General features: G+C 47.6%; 1 long non-coding RNA gene across 1 annotated transcript in view; it reads left to right on the top strand.

The window, feature by feature from the left end:
- LOC138285893 (uncharacterized) overlaps positions 1-17,271 on the top strand; it is a 285,097-nt gene that overhangs the window by 232,240 nt on the left and 35,586 nt on the right. The gene's annotated exons all lie outside the window — the stretch shown is intronic.

The following is a 17,271-nucleotide window of genomic DNA, read 5'->3' as shown; positions in this document are numbered from 1 at the left end:
TGGTGAACACATCATATAATTCAAGTATACATTAGAAATTTTCAAGTTCCTAGAAAGTATTCTAATTCTTGATCTGTATTTAAACAGTCTTCCACTGCCCGCAATCGCATAATCCATAAAGATTCGCTTCTTCTAAAATGCAATTCTCTGTTACCTCGCCGAGGGTCCAAAGAGACATTTTCTAATCCAAAAAATTTAAAGTGTCTTTGAACAGTTTGTTTGTCACATATTTTCATGTGTTGTACAATCGGATATCTTTCATCGTCGTGCTTCATTGCCCTCCGATGTTCACTAATTCTATCTTCGAGAGGACGAATTGTACTTCCTACATAAACAGGTTCACATTTACATGATAATATATATATCCCAAAATTTGCCCCACAGTTAATATTCGTTTGTATTAGCAATTTTGACCTCTATGGTCCACAAATTCCTTTTTCCCATGCTATGCCCACCTACAAACATAGCTCAAATGCAGAGGTCTACCCATATGACCCTACTATACCTGGGTAGGAATTACAGACAAAATAGAAGATTGGGCTATTAGTAGGAAAATAATCTGTCACATTAATTCAAACACAGTGAGGCTATTAGTCCCTCATTGGCAATTAAAATGAATTTCAACATTTATTCAATCCATTAATATGAACAACAAGGATGAAATCAATAAAAGCCAAACAACATTCCAACGTTTCTAGACAAACAAATATTATTGAAAATCCATAATCTCACAAAAGATTTGCCATTGCTCTCCTAATTTACAAGTAATGTGATTATATCCATAAATAATATAATAATCCACATTGATGCAATGGTTGTACTTAAAACCACATTTTGAGTTCTCAAGCCACTTCGTCTTAATCATAAAGAAATGTGTTCCACAATCTTTTGAGGGTATGTTAAACCTTCTTTACTACCTCGCAATACATCAAAAACAGTCAACGCGTTTCAGCCTCTTCCAATTCGTGCCTCATCAGGACTAATGGAGACTACAATGCCTATCAAAGATAAAAAATCCAAAATGACAAATTAAAAATATTATTTGACACTAAAACAATCTCTTTAATCCCTCCACCATATGCAAACTAAAAAAATATATATACTACTTCCAGGTGAAAAGACAAGCAAAAGAAAAACGGAAACCCCACTGTAAGTTACAGAATCCACCACACCAGAAAGGTGTCCAACTGGTTCACATGGTCTGTTAATTTGAACGTGAATGTGAAAATTAAACTCCTAATTTACAGCTCATTGTGTTTTAAGATTAGCTATATAGTGACCGCACGCAGTGCCTCCAGATGGAAAGTCAAAGACGTTTACCTTATTCACTGATCAACACATTTCCACGAACTGTATTTTCGAATTCTAGGAAATAATATTTAAATATTATTAAGAAAACCAGTATAACTCTTTCAGTGTTACACTTAAGGTAAACCTTTCCATTGCGTACTTACAGGATTAGTCACAAAACTCTTTCTGCAGTGACCATCATGGCCTCGTGCTCAGGCTTATAGGCTCCAAGGTCACAGCGGTGAGGAGAACGAAGCACCTCTAGGTCCAGCATGCAAGGCGTTACAGAAACTGCTTCTGCGATGCGGAGAGCGGTTACGGTTGACAAACCTAACCGTGTTCGTCAGGAAGTTTCGGCCATATTGCTGACAATGTCGCGCCGCGCGGTGCGGCGCGAGCCGAGAGCTCGACTTCTGCCGGGCGTTCGGCTCGGGCCGCGCATCGCGTTATTAAGACGCGGCGCGCCCCCAGCCTCTCCTGCGCGTTTCGAGGCCCCAGATTTGCTTGGGGCCTCGTTCTTCCTTCTGCCTTTCACTGTCCCAGGGGTCTCTGAACCCTCTTACCTGTTTTTCTTCGTTTCTTTGTCCTTTCTTCTTTTTGCAGTCTGTTGTGTGCCTTTCTTTATGTCTTTTCCTCCTTCCCAGATTCCTGTGCTTTCCCAGCATTCCTTGTTTCCTATTCTCTATGGTTCCTCTACTATTCTGTTCTATATATTGTTTCCCTATCTAAGATGGTGTCCTTTTACTTCCTGTGGGTCACTTCCTGTTTTTTGGTATATAAGGGCTGTGTTTTTTCCTCTTTCTTTGCGCTGCAACACTTTCTGCTCAGTTGGTGTCTTCGCTCCTGATTTCCTTGCCTTTTGGTTTTGGACTCAGCATTCTGTGTTTTCTGATTTTTGCTCCTTTTGGATTCCTGTTTGTTTGTTCTTGTTTTTCTCCAGGACTTTTCCTGTTTGGAGGTTTTTCCCCTTTGGAAGGGGTTTTTCCCTCTGGCGCTACTTTCTGAAGGGCACGGTCTGTTCTTGGTGTCTCCATTGCCTACAGCACCGTGGCTACCAGAAAGAGTCGCCCCTTTTTGGGCCAAAGCCGAACATTGAAGATTCACGCCACCAGATCTGCAAATTCCAGGCGCAAGCAGCACGTGAGTCGTGACAGATTGCAGCGCCTAACCATTCCGACGTCCTCAAACACCATGGATAATACAGTGGCGGCTGCTGCAGATCCGGAGCAATCTCTGTTAACCACGATTCAGCAACAAGCCCAGGAGTTGCAACAACTACGTAATGAAAATGCTGCGTTACGACAGGCTTTGGCCCTCCGCACCAGTGATGTTCCGACAATCTCCGCTTCTACCCCTTGTTTCTCTGGTGAACCAACCAAGCTTCGCGAGTTCTTGGATGCTTTAACGGTGTATTTCGCCTTCCGACCTACTCAATTCTCCCACGACAGGACCAAGGTGGGTTATCTTATCAGTGCCTTATCCGGTCCAGCCTTGGCCTGGGCAACCCCGATGGTGTCCTCCGACGACCCTGTATTGTCAGACTATTCCGCCTTTGTGAGTCGCTTCAAACAAATGTTTAGCCGTCCTGGATTGGAAGCCTCCGCTGAAGAAGCCTTGTGCGACATCCAACAAGGCTCCCAAGACGTCCTGCAATATATAACCCGTTTTCGTCAGCTGGCGGCAGAGACCACTTGGGTGGAACGTACTCTGGTAACATTATTTCGTAGAGGACTCAAAGAAGAAATAAAGGATGAACTAGTGCATTCTACCAGAGCGGAAGATCTTCGTGGCCTGATGGATCAAGCACTGTCCATCGAATATCGTCTTCAGGAACGGAGATCGGAAAAGAAAAGGAGTAGAGGGTTTACCCAGCCAAGTAGCTCACGTGCATACCTGCAGCGTTCCGAGGAACCTCGCACTCCTGCTAGAGACATCGAAGGGGAACCCATGCAGGTGGATACTACCCGAGGTCCGCTCTCTGCTAGTGAACGAGAAGACAGACGCAAGAGAGGGTTGTGCCTGTATTGTGGTTCTGCTGGTCACATACTCCGTACCTGTCCAGTACGTCCGTCCAGACCTTCGGGAAACGCCACCTCCCGTCCTCTGTAAGAAGGGAGGGGACGGGATCTACAGCTATACCTTCCATCAGCTCCTTTAATGACAATACAACTGCCTTGTTCATCTTTCCTGTCCTGTTACAACTTCCTGACGGTCGTCAAGAAAAGACTATGGCATTACTAGACTGTGGTGCTAGTGGTATATACATGGACAAGACATGGGCTGCTGCTAACCTAGTTCCTACTCAAGCAAAAGAAGTACCCGAACAGGTACACACTGTGGATGGATCTTTGATATCCTCTGGTCCTGTAGACACCACTACCCTGATGTTAAGTCTACAGGTGGGAAACCATCAAGAACACATCTCCTTCGATCTTATTACGTCCCCTAACCATACCATCATTCTTGGAATTCCGTGGCTCATTAGACATAACCCATATATAAATTGGGTTACCCGGACAGTCTCTTTGTCTTCGCAATTTTGTCACGAGAACTGTTTTACTTCCGACAAGTATTGGTCTCCGAAAAGATCCTTAGCTACTGAAGGTGCCACTGGTATGTCCATTAATACGGTCCAAGGGGTCCCAGACCACTATTTGGAGTTTCAGGATATTTTCCAAAAACCGTCAAAACCTGTGCTACCTCCACATCGAGAATATGATTGTGCAATTCCATTAGAACCCGGCACAATTGTTCCTTTTGGGAGGATGTACTCCCTCACGGAACCCGAAAGGGAAGTTCTAAAGGAGTATCTGGACGAAAATATACAGAGTGGTCTTATTGTTCCATCGTCGTCTCCGGCTGGGGCCCCTCTCTTTTTTGTGCCCAAGAAGACTAAGGATCTTCGTCCGTGCCTGGATTTTCGAGGTCTGAATAAAATCACCATTAAAGATCGTTATCCTTTGCCTCTCATCAGGGACATACTGGAAGCAATCAGAGGGGCCCAACGTTTTACTAAATTGGATTTACGAGGAGCCTACCACCTTTTACGCATAAGAGAAGGCGACGAATGGAAGACAGCATTCAGGACCCCATTTGGCCATTTTGAATATAGGGTTATGCCGTTTGGTCTTACTAACTCCCCCGCAATCTTCCAGAGATTTATGGACTCAGTGTTTTCAGACCTACTTAATCAGACAGTCGTGATCTACCTAGATGACATTCTTATTTATTCTAGAAATCCTGAACTCCATACTTCCCATGTGAAACAAGTTCTTCAAAGACTTCGTGATCATCAACTATTTTGCAAACCAGAGAAATGTGAGTTCGACATAACGGAAGTCAAATATCTGGGCTATCATTTAAGTCCCACCGGCATAGCTATGGATCAAGAAAAGGTACAAGCTATCCTAGAGTGGCCTTCTCCTTCTACCATAAAAGAAACACAATGTTTCCTAGGGTTAGCAAACTTCTATCGACAATTCATTCTAGACTTTGCCAGTCAGACTAGCCACATAACTCACACCTTAAAGAAGGACAATTTAAAGAAGGGGTTTGTCTGGACTGAGGCTGCTGAAGCAGCCTTTCAAAGCTTAAAGAGAGCCTTCACCCAAGCCCCCATCTTAAGACATCCAGATACCACCAAGCAATTTATAGTAGTAACTGATGCTTCTGAGAGAGCCATCGGAGCTGTCTTACTCCAACGACAAGAGGATGATGGCCTTGAACATCCTGTTTTCTATTTGTCTCGTATCCTTTCCACAGCTGAACAACATTATTCCGTACTTGAAAGGGAATTATTGGCTCTGAAAACAGCCTGCCTTGAGTGGAGGCAGTTTCTGATGGGTTCCAAGGAACCATTTGAGGTGAGGACAGACCACCGTAATTTACAATGTTTAAGAAATTTTGTATGCCAGAATAGTCGTCAGGCCCGCTGGGCCTTTTTCTTCAGTCAGTACGATTTTTATATTACATATATTCCAGGATCTCAAAACATTCTGGCTGATGCTCTGTCTCGCCGATATCCAGAGTGTTCTCCTTCCTCATCCCAGTATCTTCTAGAACCCAGTAAGATCATTGGAGTGGCTCAGTCTTTCCTGGAAGAAGTACAACAAGAATACGCCAACCTATCGGATCATGACATAGAAGAACTAAGACCATTATTGTACAAGAAACAAGGATATTTTTATTACCAAGACCTGATATTCCTCCCTACTAACAAGGTGCAAAAGAAAGCATTACAAATGTGCCATGATTCCCCTGTAGCTGGTCACAGAGGCATCAAAGCCACACAAGAACTACTTTCACGATTTTTTTGGTGGCCTACCTGGAAACTGGATGTGGAAAGATACGTTCAGGCCTGTCCCATATGTGCCCAAGTCAAAATACCTCACACCAGACCGGCAGGATTACTACAACCTTTGCCTGTTCCATCGGCCCCATGGCATACTATCTCTACTGATTTTATGTGTTCGCTCCCACCATCAGCAGGAAACCGGGTTATCATGGTCACAGTGGATTCTTTCACAAAGATGGCTCATTTCACTGGCCTAAAGAAGCTGCCTACTTCCCAAGAACTAGGTCAAATATTCATAGATCATGTCTTCCGTCTCCATGGACTTCCACATACCATAATCTCTGATAGAGGACCTCAGTACATCTCCCGATTTTGGAAGCATTTTTGTAAAACACTGAATATGAATAGAGCCCTGTCTTCAGGGTTCCATCCTCAGACCAACGGACAGACTGAGCGTCTGAACCAAGGACTAGAGCAATATCTTCGATGCTTTTGCAATTCTACCCAAAGTAACTGGAGCACTTACCTCTCTTTAGCTGAATTTTCCTACAATAACTCAGTCCATAGTGCCTCCAAGGTCACTCCCTTTTTCTGTTCCTATGGTTTTCATCCTACCTCTTTCCCTACTTCTCCACAATCCAACTCTCCTCTACCTGCTATTAACTATTTCTCCAAACGCCTTCTCCAACTCCATAAACTAATTCGATCTAATTTGTTACATACCAAGAGGTATATGAAGAAGGCTGCAGACAAGAGACGTACAACCAATCCAAATTATCATCTGCAAGATAAAGTCTGGCTCTCCTCCAAATTCTTGCCCTCACGTCTCTCTCAAAACAAGTTCACACCTCGTTACTATGGGCCTTTTCGTATTCTCCAGTTGGTCAATCCTGTCACTGTCCGTCTTCACTTACCCCATACATGGAAGATCCATCCGGTTTTTCATGTTTCTCAGCTTAAACCTTATGTGCCTGATCCTTACTCACGTCAGTTTCCTTGTCCACCTCCTGTCCTTGTGAATGATGCTCCTGAATATGAAGTGCAGGAAATCTGTGACTCTCGTCTTTTTCATAAACAACTTCAGTATCTGATTCATTGGAAGGGTTATCCTCTCAGTGAATGTTCATGGGAAGATGCCTCTTCCGTTCACGCTCCTCTCCTGACTCAACGCTTTCACTGTTTATTCCCTCTTAAACCTGGGCCTTCGGGAGGGGGACCTACTGTCGCGCCGCGCGGTGCGGCGCGAGCCGAGAGCTCGACTTCTGCCGGGCGTTCGGCTCGGGCCGCGCATCGCGTTATTAAGACGCGGCGCGCCCCCAGCCTCTCCTGCGCGTTTCGAGGCCCCAGATTTGCTTGGGGCCTCGTTCTTCCTTCTGCCTTTCACTGTCCCAGGGGTCTCTGAACCCTCTTACCTGTTTTTCTTCGTTTCTTTGTCCTTTCTTCTTTTTGCAGTCTGTTGTGTGCCTTTCTTTATGTCTTTTCCTCCTTCCCAGATTCCTGTGCTTTCCCAGCATTCCTTGTTTCCTATTCTCTATGGTTCCTCTACTATTCTGTTCTATATATTGTTTCCCTATCTAAGATGGTGTCCTTTTACTTCCTGTGGGTCACTTCCTGTTTTTTGGTATATAAGGGCTGTGTTTTTTCCTCTTTCTTTGCGCTGCAACACTTTCTGCTCAGTTGGTGTCTTCGCTCCTGATTTCCTTGCCTTTTGGTTTTGGACTCAGCATTCTGTGTTTTCTGATTTTTGCTCCTTTTGGATTCCTGTTTGTTTGTTCTTGTTTTTCTCCAGGACTTTTCCTGTTTGGAGGTTTTTCCCCTTTGGAAGGGGTTTTTCCCTCTGGCGCTACTTTCTGAAGGGCACGGTCTGTTCTTGGTGTCTCCATTGCCTACAGCACCGTGGCTACCAGAAAGAGTCGCCCCTTTTTGGGCCAAAGCCGAACATTGAAGATTCACGCCACCAGATCTGCAAATTCCAGGCGCAAGCAGCACGTGAGTCGTGACAGACAAACTATTGCTGTGTAAAAAATGGCCGCCATCTTGGAACAGATATTTATATCTGAAACTGTGTCCAATATTAGCTGTAAACTATCATTTGTCTCATACTACACTCGAGCGGTGAAAACACCGTCTCGATTGTAAAACTGGAGCTATTATAACCTATTTAATCCTCAAAGTGTCGCACTAGAACTCAATACGTTCTGTATTCAAAATATAGCGGGGGGACACCAGTCATCGTGTCAGAAAGGCTCAATGGTTATATTTGTTAAGCATTTCTTCGTTCAACCCTATATATTAATGAACTTCATTCTGTGTTATTATAAAGAGGTTACTCATTATTCTGGGGATGCCAGTACATCTCAAGTTCAAAATAACCTTGCGCTTCCTTTATAGCAATATTCTTTACTATTTATGACTACTTCTCAACACATTTCAGTCAAGTCACTTAATTGGAGCCACTTAATATAAGCGCTCTTAGATCATACCTGTGAGGTTCAAACCTGAATTTGCAAAAAGCTATCTACACAGAATACTTTTGCTACTGAGCGTAATGCCTTCATTCATTCTAAATTCGGTATAACCAACATTCAAAGTATTATGTAAACATTGTATAAATATTGAAAAAATAGAAAGAACAATAGTCCCAGTCGCCATTCTAGAAGTATAATGTTTTAAGTAATAACCACCGATCAAGTTCTAGATCAAGGACCACAGTTCATCCATATCATTCAAACCATGTCTCGCTGTTCCATACTTCTCGATGAATCTTGCCTCCATTCTTAATAGCTTGTTCGATGAAGAGCATCCATCTCCTTTAGGGTGTATCACTGCTAGTACAATCCACCAAATATCATCTGATTTAAAATTAAATTCACTAACATGCTCTGCCAATGGTGCTCCTCGAATTGTACATTTAAGCCCATATTTATACTTTTTTTGCGCCGCATTTGCGTAGTTTTTTTACGCAAAATCGGCGCAAACTTACAAAATACTATTGTATTTTTTAAGTTTGCCGCTTTTGCGTAAAAAAACGACGCAAATGCGGTGCTAAAAAAGTATAAATATGGGCCTTAATCCTTGATCTGTGTTGCACGATTCTTGACTTAACTGGTTGTATCGTTTGTCCAATATACACCTGTTCGCATGGACACTTAATACAATACACAACATTCTTGGTGTTGCAGTTCGAAAAATCATTTTGTTGGTGTACTATTCCATTCAACACAATTTCCTTAGTTTCATTAGCGAATTGACATGCCACACAGTTTTTACATCTATAGTGTCCCCTAACTGGGGGGAGTTGTAGCATTGTTCTCAAATTTCTCCTTTGTTCTGTTGGAAAGGCTGCTTTTACCCAATAGTCCCGCAGGTTTTGTGCTTTTTTGAAAGAAAACAGAGTTTTTTCTATGCTGAGGTCTCTCACTATTCTCCAGTTTCTTTCAATGATCGCTCTAATCTTATTAGCTTTGGGGCTATAGGTAATGACACATGTAAAAGGGGTGTCCCTTGCTCTTTGTTTGGGAGTTAGTGATTCTCTGGGAGTGTACAAAGCTCTTTTAGATGCAGCTTTTACTAGTTTCCTTGGGTACCCTCTATTAATCAACTTATTAATCAATTCCCCTGCATTCTCAAAGTAATCATCTTTATTGCTACAGTTTCTTCTGATCCGGGGGAACTGACCGTACAGTAAGTTCTCTCTCAAGGTTCTTGGATGGCCACTGGAAAAGTGTAACAGACTGTTGCAATCTGTTGTTTTTTTATATAAGCTGACTTCTAGATGTCCTTCTTTGGAAACTATCTATAGATCTAAGAAGTTAATTTTTTGCGCATCACTGTTCATTGTGAACTTGAAATCTGGTGTCCTTTGATTAAGCCATTCATGGAAGGATGTCTGCATTTCCTGGTCTCCTTCCCAAATCATCAATATGTCATCAATGAATCTAAACCATTTTCTAATATTCTTGCTAAAAGGGTTAAGATCAGCATATACCCAATTTTCTCAAAGTAGTCCATGACCAAATGTGCTATTTCGGGTGCTAAGCTACACCCCATAGCTACTCCTTTAATTTGAAAATACATAGGCCTTCATTACAACCCTGGCGGTAAATGCCACCTACTGCTCTGCTGACGGCTGCCAACATACCGTGACCGCGGTGGTAAACCACAGTGGGTATTATGACCCACACAGAGAATACCGCCACAATATAGACACCCACACAAGTCCGCCACACCAAAAGTCAGTGATAAACTGGCGATAGCAAAACCCACACCATCACGCCAACAGGAACACACCCACAGTATCACGACCCACAAATCAACGCGGCGGTCTTTCAACCGCAGTAAACCATTGGCGGTACACACCGCCGCGCTCAAAATACACACACACTTGCAAAACTACACCACATTGGACAATTCAAAATACATACACCTGACACACATACACACACCACACCCTCACACTCAAACCACTATAAAACACCCACCCACATTACCCACAACCCTTTCAACAAAAAAATTAGAACAAGCAGAGAGAGAAAAGCAAAGAGCACACCTTCACCCAGAGGCACAGAACACCATCACTCACACACCATCCACGCACATCACATAATACATCACAACACATCACCCCACACATCACCTCACACATATCACTCACACCACATCATGGCACCTCAAAGACACCCCAGGTTTTCTGAGAAGGAGCTAAGGGTCATGGTGGAGGAAATCATCTGGGTAGAGCCACAGCTATTCAGATCACAGGTGCAGCAGACGTCCATTGCAAGGAAGATGGAGCTATGGCAGAAAATCGTCAACAGGGTCAGCACCGTGGGACAGCATCCAAGAACCAGGGATGACATCAGGAAGAGGTGGAACGACCTACGGGGAAAGGTGCATTCCGTGGTATCAAGACACCAGATAGCAGTACAGAGGACTGGCGGTGGACCCCCGCCTCCTCCCCCACAACTAACAACATGGGAGGAGCAAGTCTTGGCGATCATGCATTCTGAGGGCCTCGCAGGAGTAGCAGGAGGACTGGATTCTGGTAAGTCAAATTTTTACTACAGTATCTCCCCCACCCTACCTGGATGCCGCCACTAACTCCTACCTCTACCCTCACCCCCAAAACTTCACCACCTCACATATACCCCACTATCACAACCCACACATCCCAATACCAAGCCCTGCATGCAACACCAATGCATGGACACCCATCACAGAGCTGCATGGACACCCATCATCACAGCATGCACACTAGAGAGACTCACCCACCCCACATAATCAGCAATCACACAAGGCCAAGGCGACAGGGAAAGCACAATTCTATAAGGGAAACACACCCATTGCACAAGATGGCACACACAGATACAATAACAATGCTTATGCATCCCAACAGGAACCCTACCCAACATCACCGGACAGGAGGTGCCAGCTACATCCAGTCCCCCAACAGAAAAGGCCCACAGTGATGACAGCAGCTCTGCACGCCTGGATCAGGATGACCAGCCTGGCCCATCTGTGACCTCTAGACAGTCGGTTTCCCTGCCACAGTTCCAACCCACCACAGAGCCTCCCCACTCAGGAAACGCCAGCACAGCACCCACCCAGCAGGCCCATGCCACTGTCCCCAGGACACGTCAATCAGCAGTGTGTCCACCTCTACAGTTACCCCAGGCAACCCCACTAACCGAGGATGATCAGGGACCTGGGGTCAGTGGCAGTGGGCACACGGTTCAGGGGACAGTTACATAGGACAACAGGGAAGCTGGGAGGACTGCTGTGCGACAGGGGGAGGACAGTCCCAGGGAACCCACTCTCCACGAGGCACTCTCTAACATCATGGAGCATACCACCATTCCCAGGAGACCATGGGCACAGTACTGGCCAAGTTTCAGGAGACCCAGCGGCAGCAGGAGGAACAGTACATGGGGATCATGGATGACCTCACCAAAATCTACACCATCATGGTCACCATAGCTGGGGTGCTGGCTGATATGGGCAAGGCCATGAGGGAGTTAGTGGCTCATCAAAAGGCCCATGATACTAGCCAAACCAAGGAATAGCCTTCCACCTCCGCCGGCGCTAGTGGACAGGAGGCACCGCCACAGGACCAACAGGCCACCAGCACCCCACCCCCTGCAGAAGGAGAACCACCCCGCAAACTGTCCCTGCGATCCAGGTAGAAGACAGGGAACATTGCCAAGATCCCCGCCAGGAAATAGGACCCTCCTGATTGTCAACCTTCTGTCCCACTCTGTTACCCTGTCCACCTTGAACTGCCATTCCTCCCCTTCCTATGCCCCTTTAGACAATGCACCTGTGATGCCAAGAGACTGGACTCTACCATGGACCTTCCTCCACCATCACCCCAGCCCCTTGCACATACCCTTATACCCATTAGCACCTAAATAAACACCCTTTAATCAAATACCAATCTGGAGTCGGTCCGATGATTCACAAATGTATTACTAAAACATTAGCAAAGCATTGCAAGATATATGTTCATTTATTCATACCAATGTATGACAGTTGTTGGGCAGCAGTACACATAGCAGAAGGCAGAATGGGGTACACAGATCTGAAAAAAGGAAATCCAAAGGGAACAGTCAGTGTCCATAGACAGAGGTTAAGAGGCTGCCATGTACAATGTCCTAAAGTAAACTGATATGTGAGCAGGAGTTACATTCTCTTACCTGTGTGTCACTGGAAGTACTGCAGGATGATGTTTGTTCTGTTGTCAACATCTTCTTCCTCTGCCTCCTCTTCCTCACTGTCCACGGGCTCCACCGCTGCCACAAGACCATCACCAGGCTCATCCTCCTGCAGAAAAGGCACCTGGCGTCTCAATGGCAGGTTGTGCAATATACAGCATCCCACGATGATGTGGCACACCTTCTTGGGTGAGTAGTACATGGAGCCACCTGTCAGATGGAGGCACCGGAATCTGGCCTTCAGGAGGCCGAATGTCCTCTCAATAACACGCCTAGTTCACCCATGTGCTTCATTATAGCGTTCCTCTGCCCTTGTCCTGGCATTCCTCACTGGGGTCAGTAGCCATGAGAGGTTGGGGTAACCAGAGTCACCTGCAAATTTCGAGGGATACCTATTAGAGACACACTAACCCTTAGGTACTACCCCATACCCAGACACCTACTCATACTGTGTGGGGACCTTTGGCTCACCTATTAGCCACACCCAGTGCCTCTGGAGTTGGCGCATCACATAAGGGATGCTGCTATTTCGCAAGATATAGGCGTCATGCACAGAGTCAGGATACTTGGCATTCACATGGGAGATGTACTGGTCCGCCAAACACACCATTTGCGCATTCATCGAATGGTAGCTTTTTCTATTTCTGTACACTTGTTCATTTCTCCGGGGGGTGTCCCATCAATGATGTTAGGGATATGTCCAAGGGCACTGAAGTCAGCTTTCACTGTGGCCAAATCCTCCACCTTGGGGAACACGATGTAGCTGTGCAAGTGTTTCAGCAGGGCAGACAACACCCTGCTCAACACGTTTGAGAACATTGGCTGAGACATCCCTGAGTGGAAGGAGCCAATTGCCAGGAAATGGAGCACTGACAGGACCTGCACAAGAGGGGTATACCTGTGGGCTGGCGGATAGCTGACATCAGTTCTGGCTCCAATTCGGCACACAGTTCTTGGATTGTGGCACAATCAAGTCTGTTTGTGATTATGATGTGTCTGTCTTCCATTGTCGACAGGTCCACCAGGGGTCTGTACACCGGCCTATGGAGGAGAATGGTGAGCAAAAAGTAATTTACCACTTAGATAGCAGGTGTGTAAGTGCTGGCATTAGGCATTGTACCCCATGGGGTGGTGACTACCGTAGTGACTGGTTGGGCAAGGCCTAGTGCTTAGGGCAGCTCAGTGTGTGTTGTGTCTGCCAACGGTAGTGGTGTTGCTGGCATTGACCATGTGTGTCCTTCCCCCCCCTTGTTTTGTCACCCTGTCCTTGTGTGCATTAGCATCAACTGGCAGAGGAGCTGAGGCACCGGCAACCGAGGGAGCTGCATCCCACATGGCCCATGAGGGTGAATCCACGGTAGGTGAAGGCACCAGTGGGACGGAGGGCGAGGGGAGCGCCACAACGGGGACAGGAGCGGATACCAGTGACAGCAACTCCTCCTCTGATGGAAGCTCCCTGGCGGTTGGCGGACACCTCTGTGACCACCCCAACAACAGGCACAGCCGCCACCCCCCCTACCAGCACCGCCCTCCCAGCAGCCCCTCAGCGTGTTTCCCGTGCCCGCTCACCCATGAGGGTGGTCATCTCCTTCGCCGCAGGCACCTCAGGCCCTGCACCAGTCAGCCCTGCTGCCCTCAGTGAGGAGGCTGTTGATCTCCTGAGATCCCTCACTGTTGGGCAGTCAACCATTCTGAATGCCATCCAGGGTGTCGAGAGGCATTTGCAACAAACAAATGCATACCTGGAGGGCATTCATTCTGGCGTGGCGGCCCAACAGAGGATATTTCAGGCTCTGGCTTCAGCACTAATGGCAGCCATTGTCCCTGTGTCCAGCCTCCTCTCTCCAACTTCCACTACCCAGATCCAATCCCCTCTACCTCAGCCTATCCCAAGCACACCTTCAGATCAGCATGCACACACATCAACACACAAAAATGGCTCAGGAAAACATAAGCACCACACATCATCACACAGGGACTCACACAAGCACCATACCCATGCACACATACCAACATCCACTTCCTCCACTGTGTCCCCCTAATCCACCTCCTCCACCTCCCTCCCAGTCTTGTCTCCACTCACACCTGCATGCACTACATCATCAGCCACTGCCTCCATCACAAGCACGCCCATCACAACACACCACTCACGAGCAATCACCACCCCCACAACCATTCACACGTCCCCTGTGTCCTCTCCCAGTGTGTCTGTGAGCCATCCTCCCAAAGTACAGAAACGCAGGCACATACCCACTCAACAGCCATCCATCTCACAACAGCCTCCAGCCCATGCACCTTCACCCAACCTCAGCAGACATACACCTCCTACAACCACTACCTCTTCCTCCACTCCCACACCGCCTCCATCTTCCAGTCCCAGTGTGTCTAAAAAACATTTCCTAGCTAACATTAACCTCTTCCCTACACCTCCCCCATCCTTCCCCTAGGGCCAGGATGTCTAGATCCCAGCCCAGCACCTCAGCCACCAAAGCTGTGTCTGCTGTGGTCCCTACAGGTCCAGGTGGATCGAAGGGGGCACCCCTCAGAGCTGCCAGTGTGCCACCCACAGATGTGAAGGACCACCCGATTCCGCCACCTGCCAAGGTCAAGAAGGGGCCGGCATGCAGCAGGGGAAAGTTGAACCACCTACCCAGCAAGGCCTCATCCAAACACAAAGAGGACAGTGCCAAGGTCCCAGCAGGGACTACCAAGGTGGGGAAGGACACAAGACAAAGGGCAAGTCACCTCAGGGCACGATGCCTCCTGGTGAGGGGCTGGTGACCACCATTTCCTCAGAGATGTCAGCGACCTGTACCACGGTCATCACCGCTGCAACGACCGCCACCTGCACCGCCGCTGCCACAACGTTTGTCTGCAGCATCCTACCCAAGGATCAGCCATCCGGAGCTTCCGGAGACGGTCTGGTGTCTCCCTCCACCACTACAGACACCTGCACCACGTGCAGCACCGGCAGCATCTCCGCCGCAGCCATCGCCACCTGCACCACCATCTGCACCGCCATGTGCCCAGCCGGTGCCACTATATCAGACGTCAGCAGCATCCCCAGTGGGCAGCCGTCCAAGGCTGCAGGTGACGTCCTGGAGCCTGGACACACCACATGAGGCACCAGCACTGGCACTACCAGCAATTTGCAGCCTAAGTAGCCGCAGGATGGAGTGTGGCTCTGCCTCCATGAAGTATCATGCTACCTGTTCCATGTACATCTCGTGGCTCAGACACCCAGCTGAGAGGATGTTAACTGCCACACCCCAGGTGCAGCATCACTGGGCACAATGCCCCCTCCAGAACCAGTGGAGCGATGCATCCACTCCCCCTATCCTTGGCAGGATGAAACACTCTGGGCACAATGCCTCCTCCAGAACCAGTGGAAGATGCCATCCACTTGAGAGACTGTGGCTTTGCACTCCCCAGGACCAGGCAGTGGGCAAACCACCCACTTGAGAGACTTGTGAGACTGTGGCTTTGCACTACCCAGGACCAAGCAGTGGGCAAACCACCCACTTGAGAGACTGTGGCTTTGCACTCCCCAGGACATGGCAGTGGGCAAACCACCCACTTGAGAGACTTGTGAGACTGTGGCTTTGCACTCCCCAGGACCAAGCAGTGGGCAAACCACCCACTTGAGAGCCTTGAGAGACTATGGCTTTGCACTCCCCAGGACCAAGCAGTGGGCAAACCACCCACTTGAGAGACTTGAGAGACTCTGGGTTTGCACTCCCGAGGACCAGGCAGTGGGCATGGAGCCCCCTCGAGGGGCAGTGGCGTCACACCATTTTTCGGCTGAGGTGCCCCTCTCCCCTTCCCCCTGAGGGGCCTGTTTTTTTTTTCGACCTGATGCCCCTGCAGTGTTCTTTCCGTTTTGAGGCAGGTGTCATGTGTGGGTTCCGCCCATGCTTTTTGTGACCACTGGTCCATGGACATTTACAAGGGACAGTGTACGGCCTTGTGTACATAATGTAAAATTTTGTATATACTGATTATTTAAAATTCTATTGTTATATCTGAATGTTCCAGTATAACACTGGTTAGACTCATTTCCTTTTGTCCTTGCGTTCTTCCAGGGGGTGATGGGGTGCATCAGTAATGTTGTTGGATGTGTTAGTGTGTATGGTGTTGTGGGTGAGGGGGGGTGGGGGTGTTGCGTGCCTCCTGTGTGTGTCACTCCCCCCACCCCGTGTGCTAGGTGCAGTACTCGCCGTTGTTGCCGCCGCCGCCTTCTTTCTACTTCCTGGTGTATGAGAAGAGACACCAACATGGGGAGGATCTGCAATTTGGGCTCCATGGCGTCATGGTTCTTCGTGGAGTGTCGGAAGGTGAGTGGTTCCCCTTCGATGTACTGTTTCCGCCATGATTTTGATGTCGTTGGTACCTCCCCGGAAAAGCTGGTGGATTGGCCTCTCATAATAGAGTGGGCGGTACATTGTCCTCCACCTGTCTGTTGGCGGTGGCTACCGTTCTGGTGGTCGGAGTGTTAAAGTGGCTGTCTATGTTGGCGGTTTCAGCCATGGTTGTAATCCCATTTTTTTTACCGCCGACCTGTTGGCAGTGTTGCCGCCGCTTTAACACCACCCGCCAGGGTTGTAATGAGGGCCATAGTCTCCTTATATCTGAAGAAGTTATTTTTATGGCATAGCGCTGCTAAAGTCACTAGAAATTCTGTTGGAGTGTTTATCGGTCTCAACCGCCATGAAAAAGGCTGGCGGGAAGGGGAGTCATAATCCCCAGGGCAGCCCTGCAAGCAGCGCTGCCCTGGCGGATTATAACCTGCGGGACAACAATGGCGGGAAACCGCCGGTCCCAGCTGTGAGGTGATAATATGGCGATTTACAATCACCAAAACAACCCTGGCAGTCTTTGACCGCCAGGGTTGTAATGAGGGCCTATGTATTTTCAAATTAAAGGAGTAGCTATGGGGTGTAGCTTTGCTCCCGAAATAGCAAATTTGGTCATGGACTACTT

Source organism: Pleurodeles waltl, chromosome 3_1 (assembly GCF_031143425.1).
Source record: "Pleurodeles waltl isolate 20211129_DDA chromosome 3_1, aPleWal1.hap1.20221129, whole genome shotgun sequence".
Classification (NCBI taxonomy): domain Eukaryota; kingdom Metazoa; phylum Chordata; class Amphibia; order Caudata; family Salamandridae; genus Pleurodeles; species Pleurodeles waltl.
Note: the sequence above shows the minus strand (reverse complement) of the source record. Positions and strands in the feature narration are given on the sequence as shown.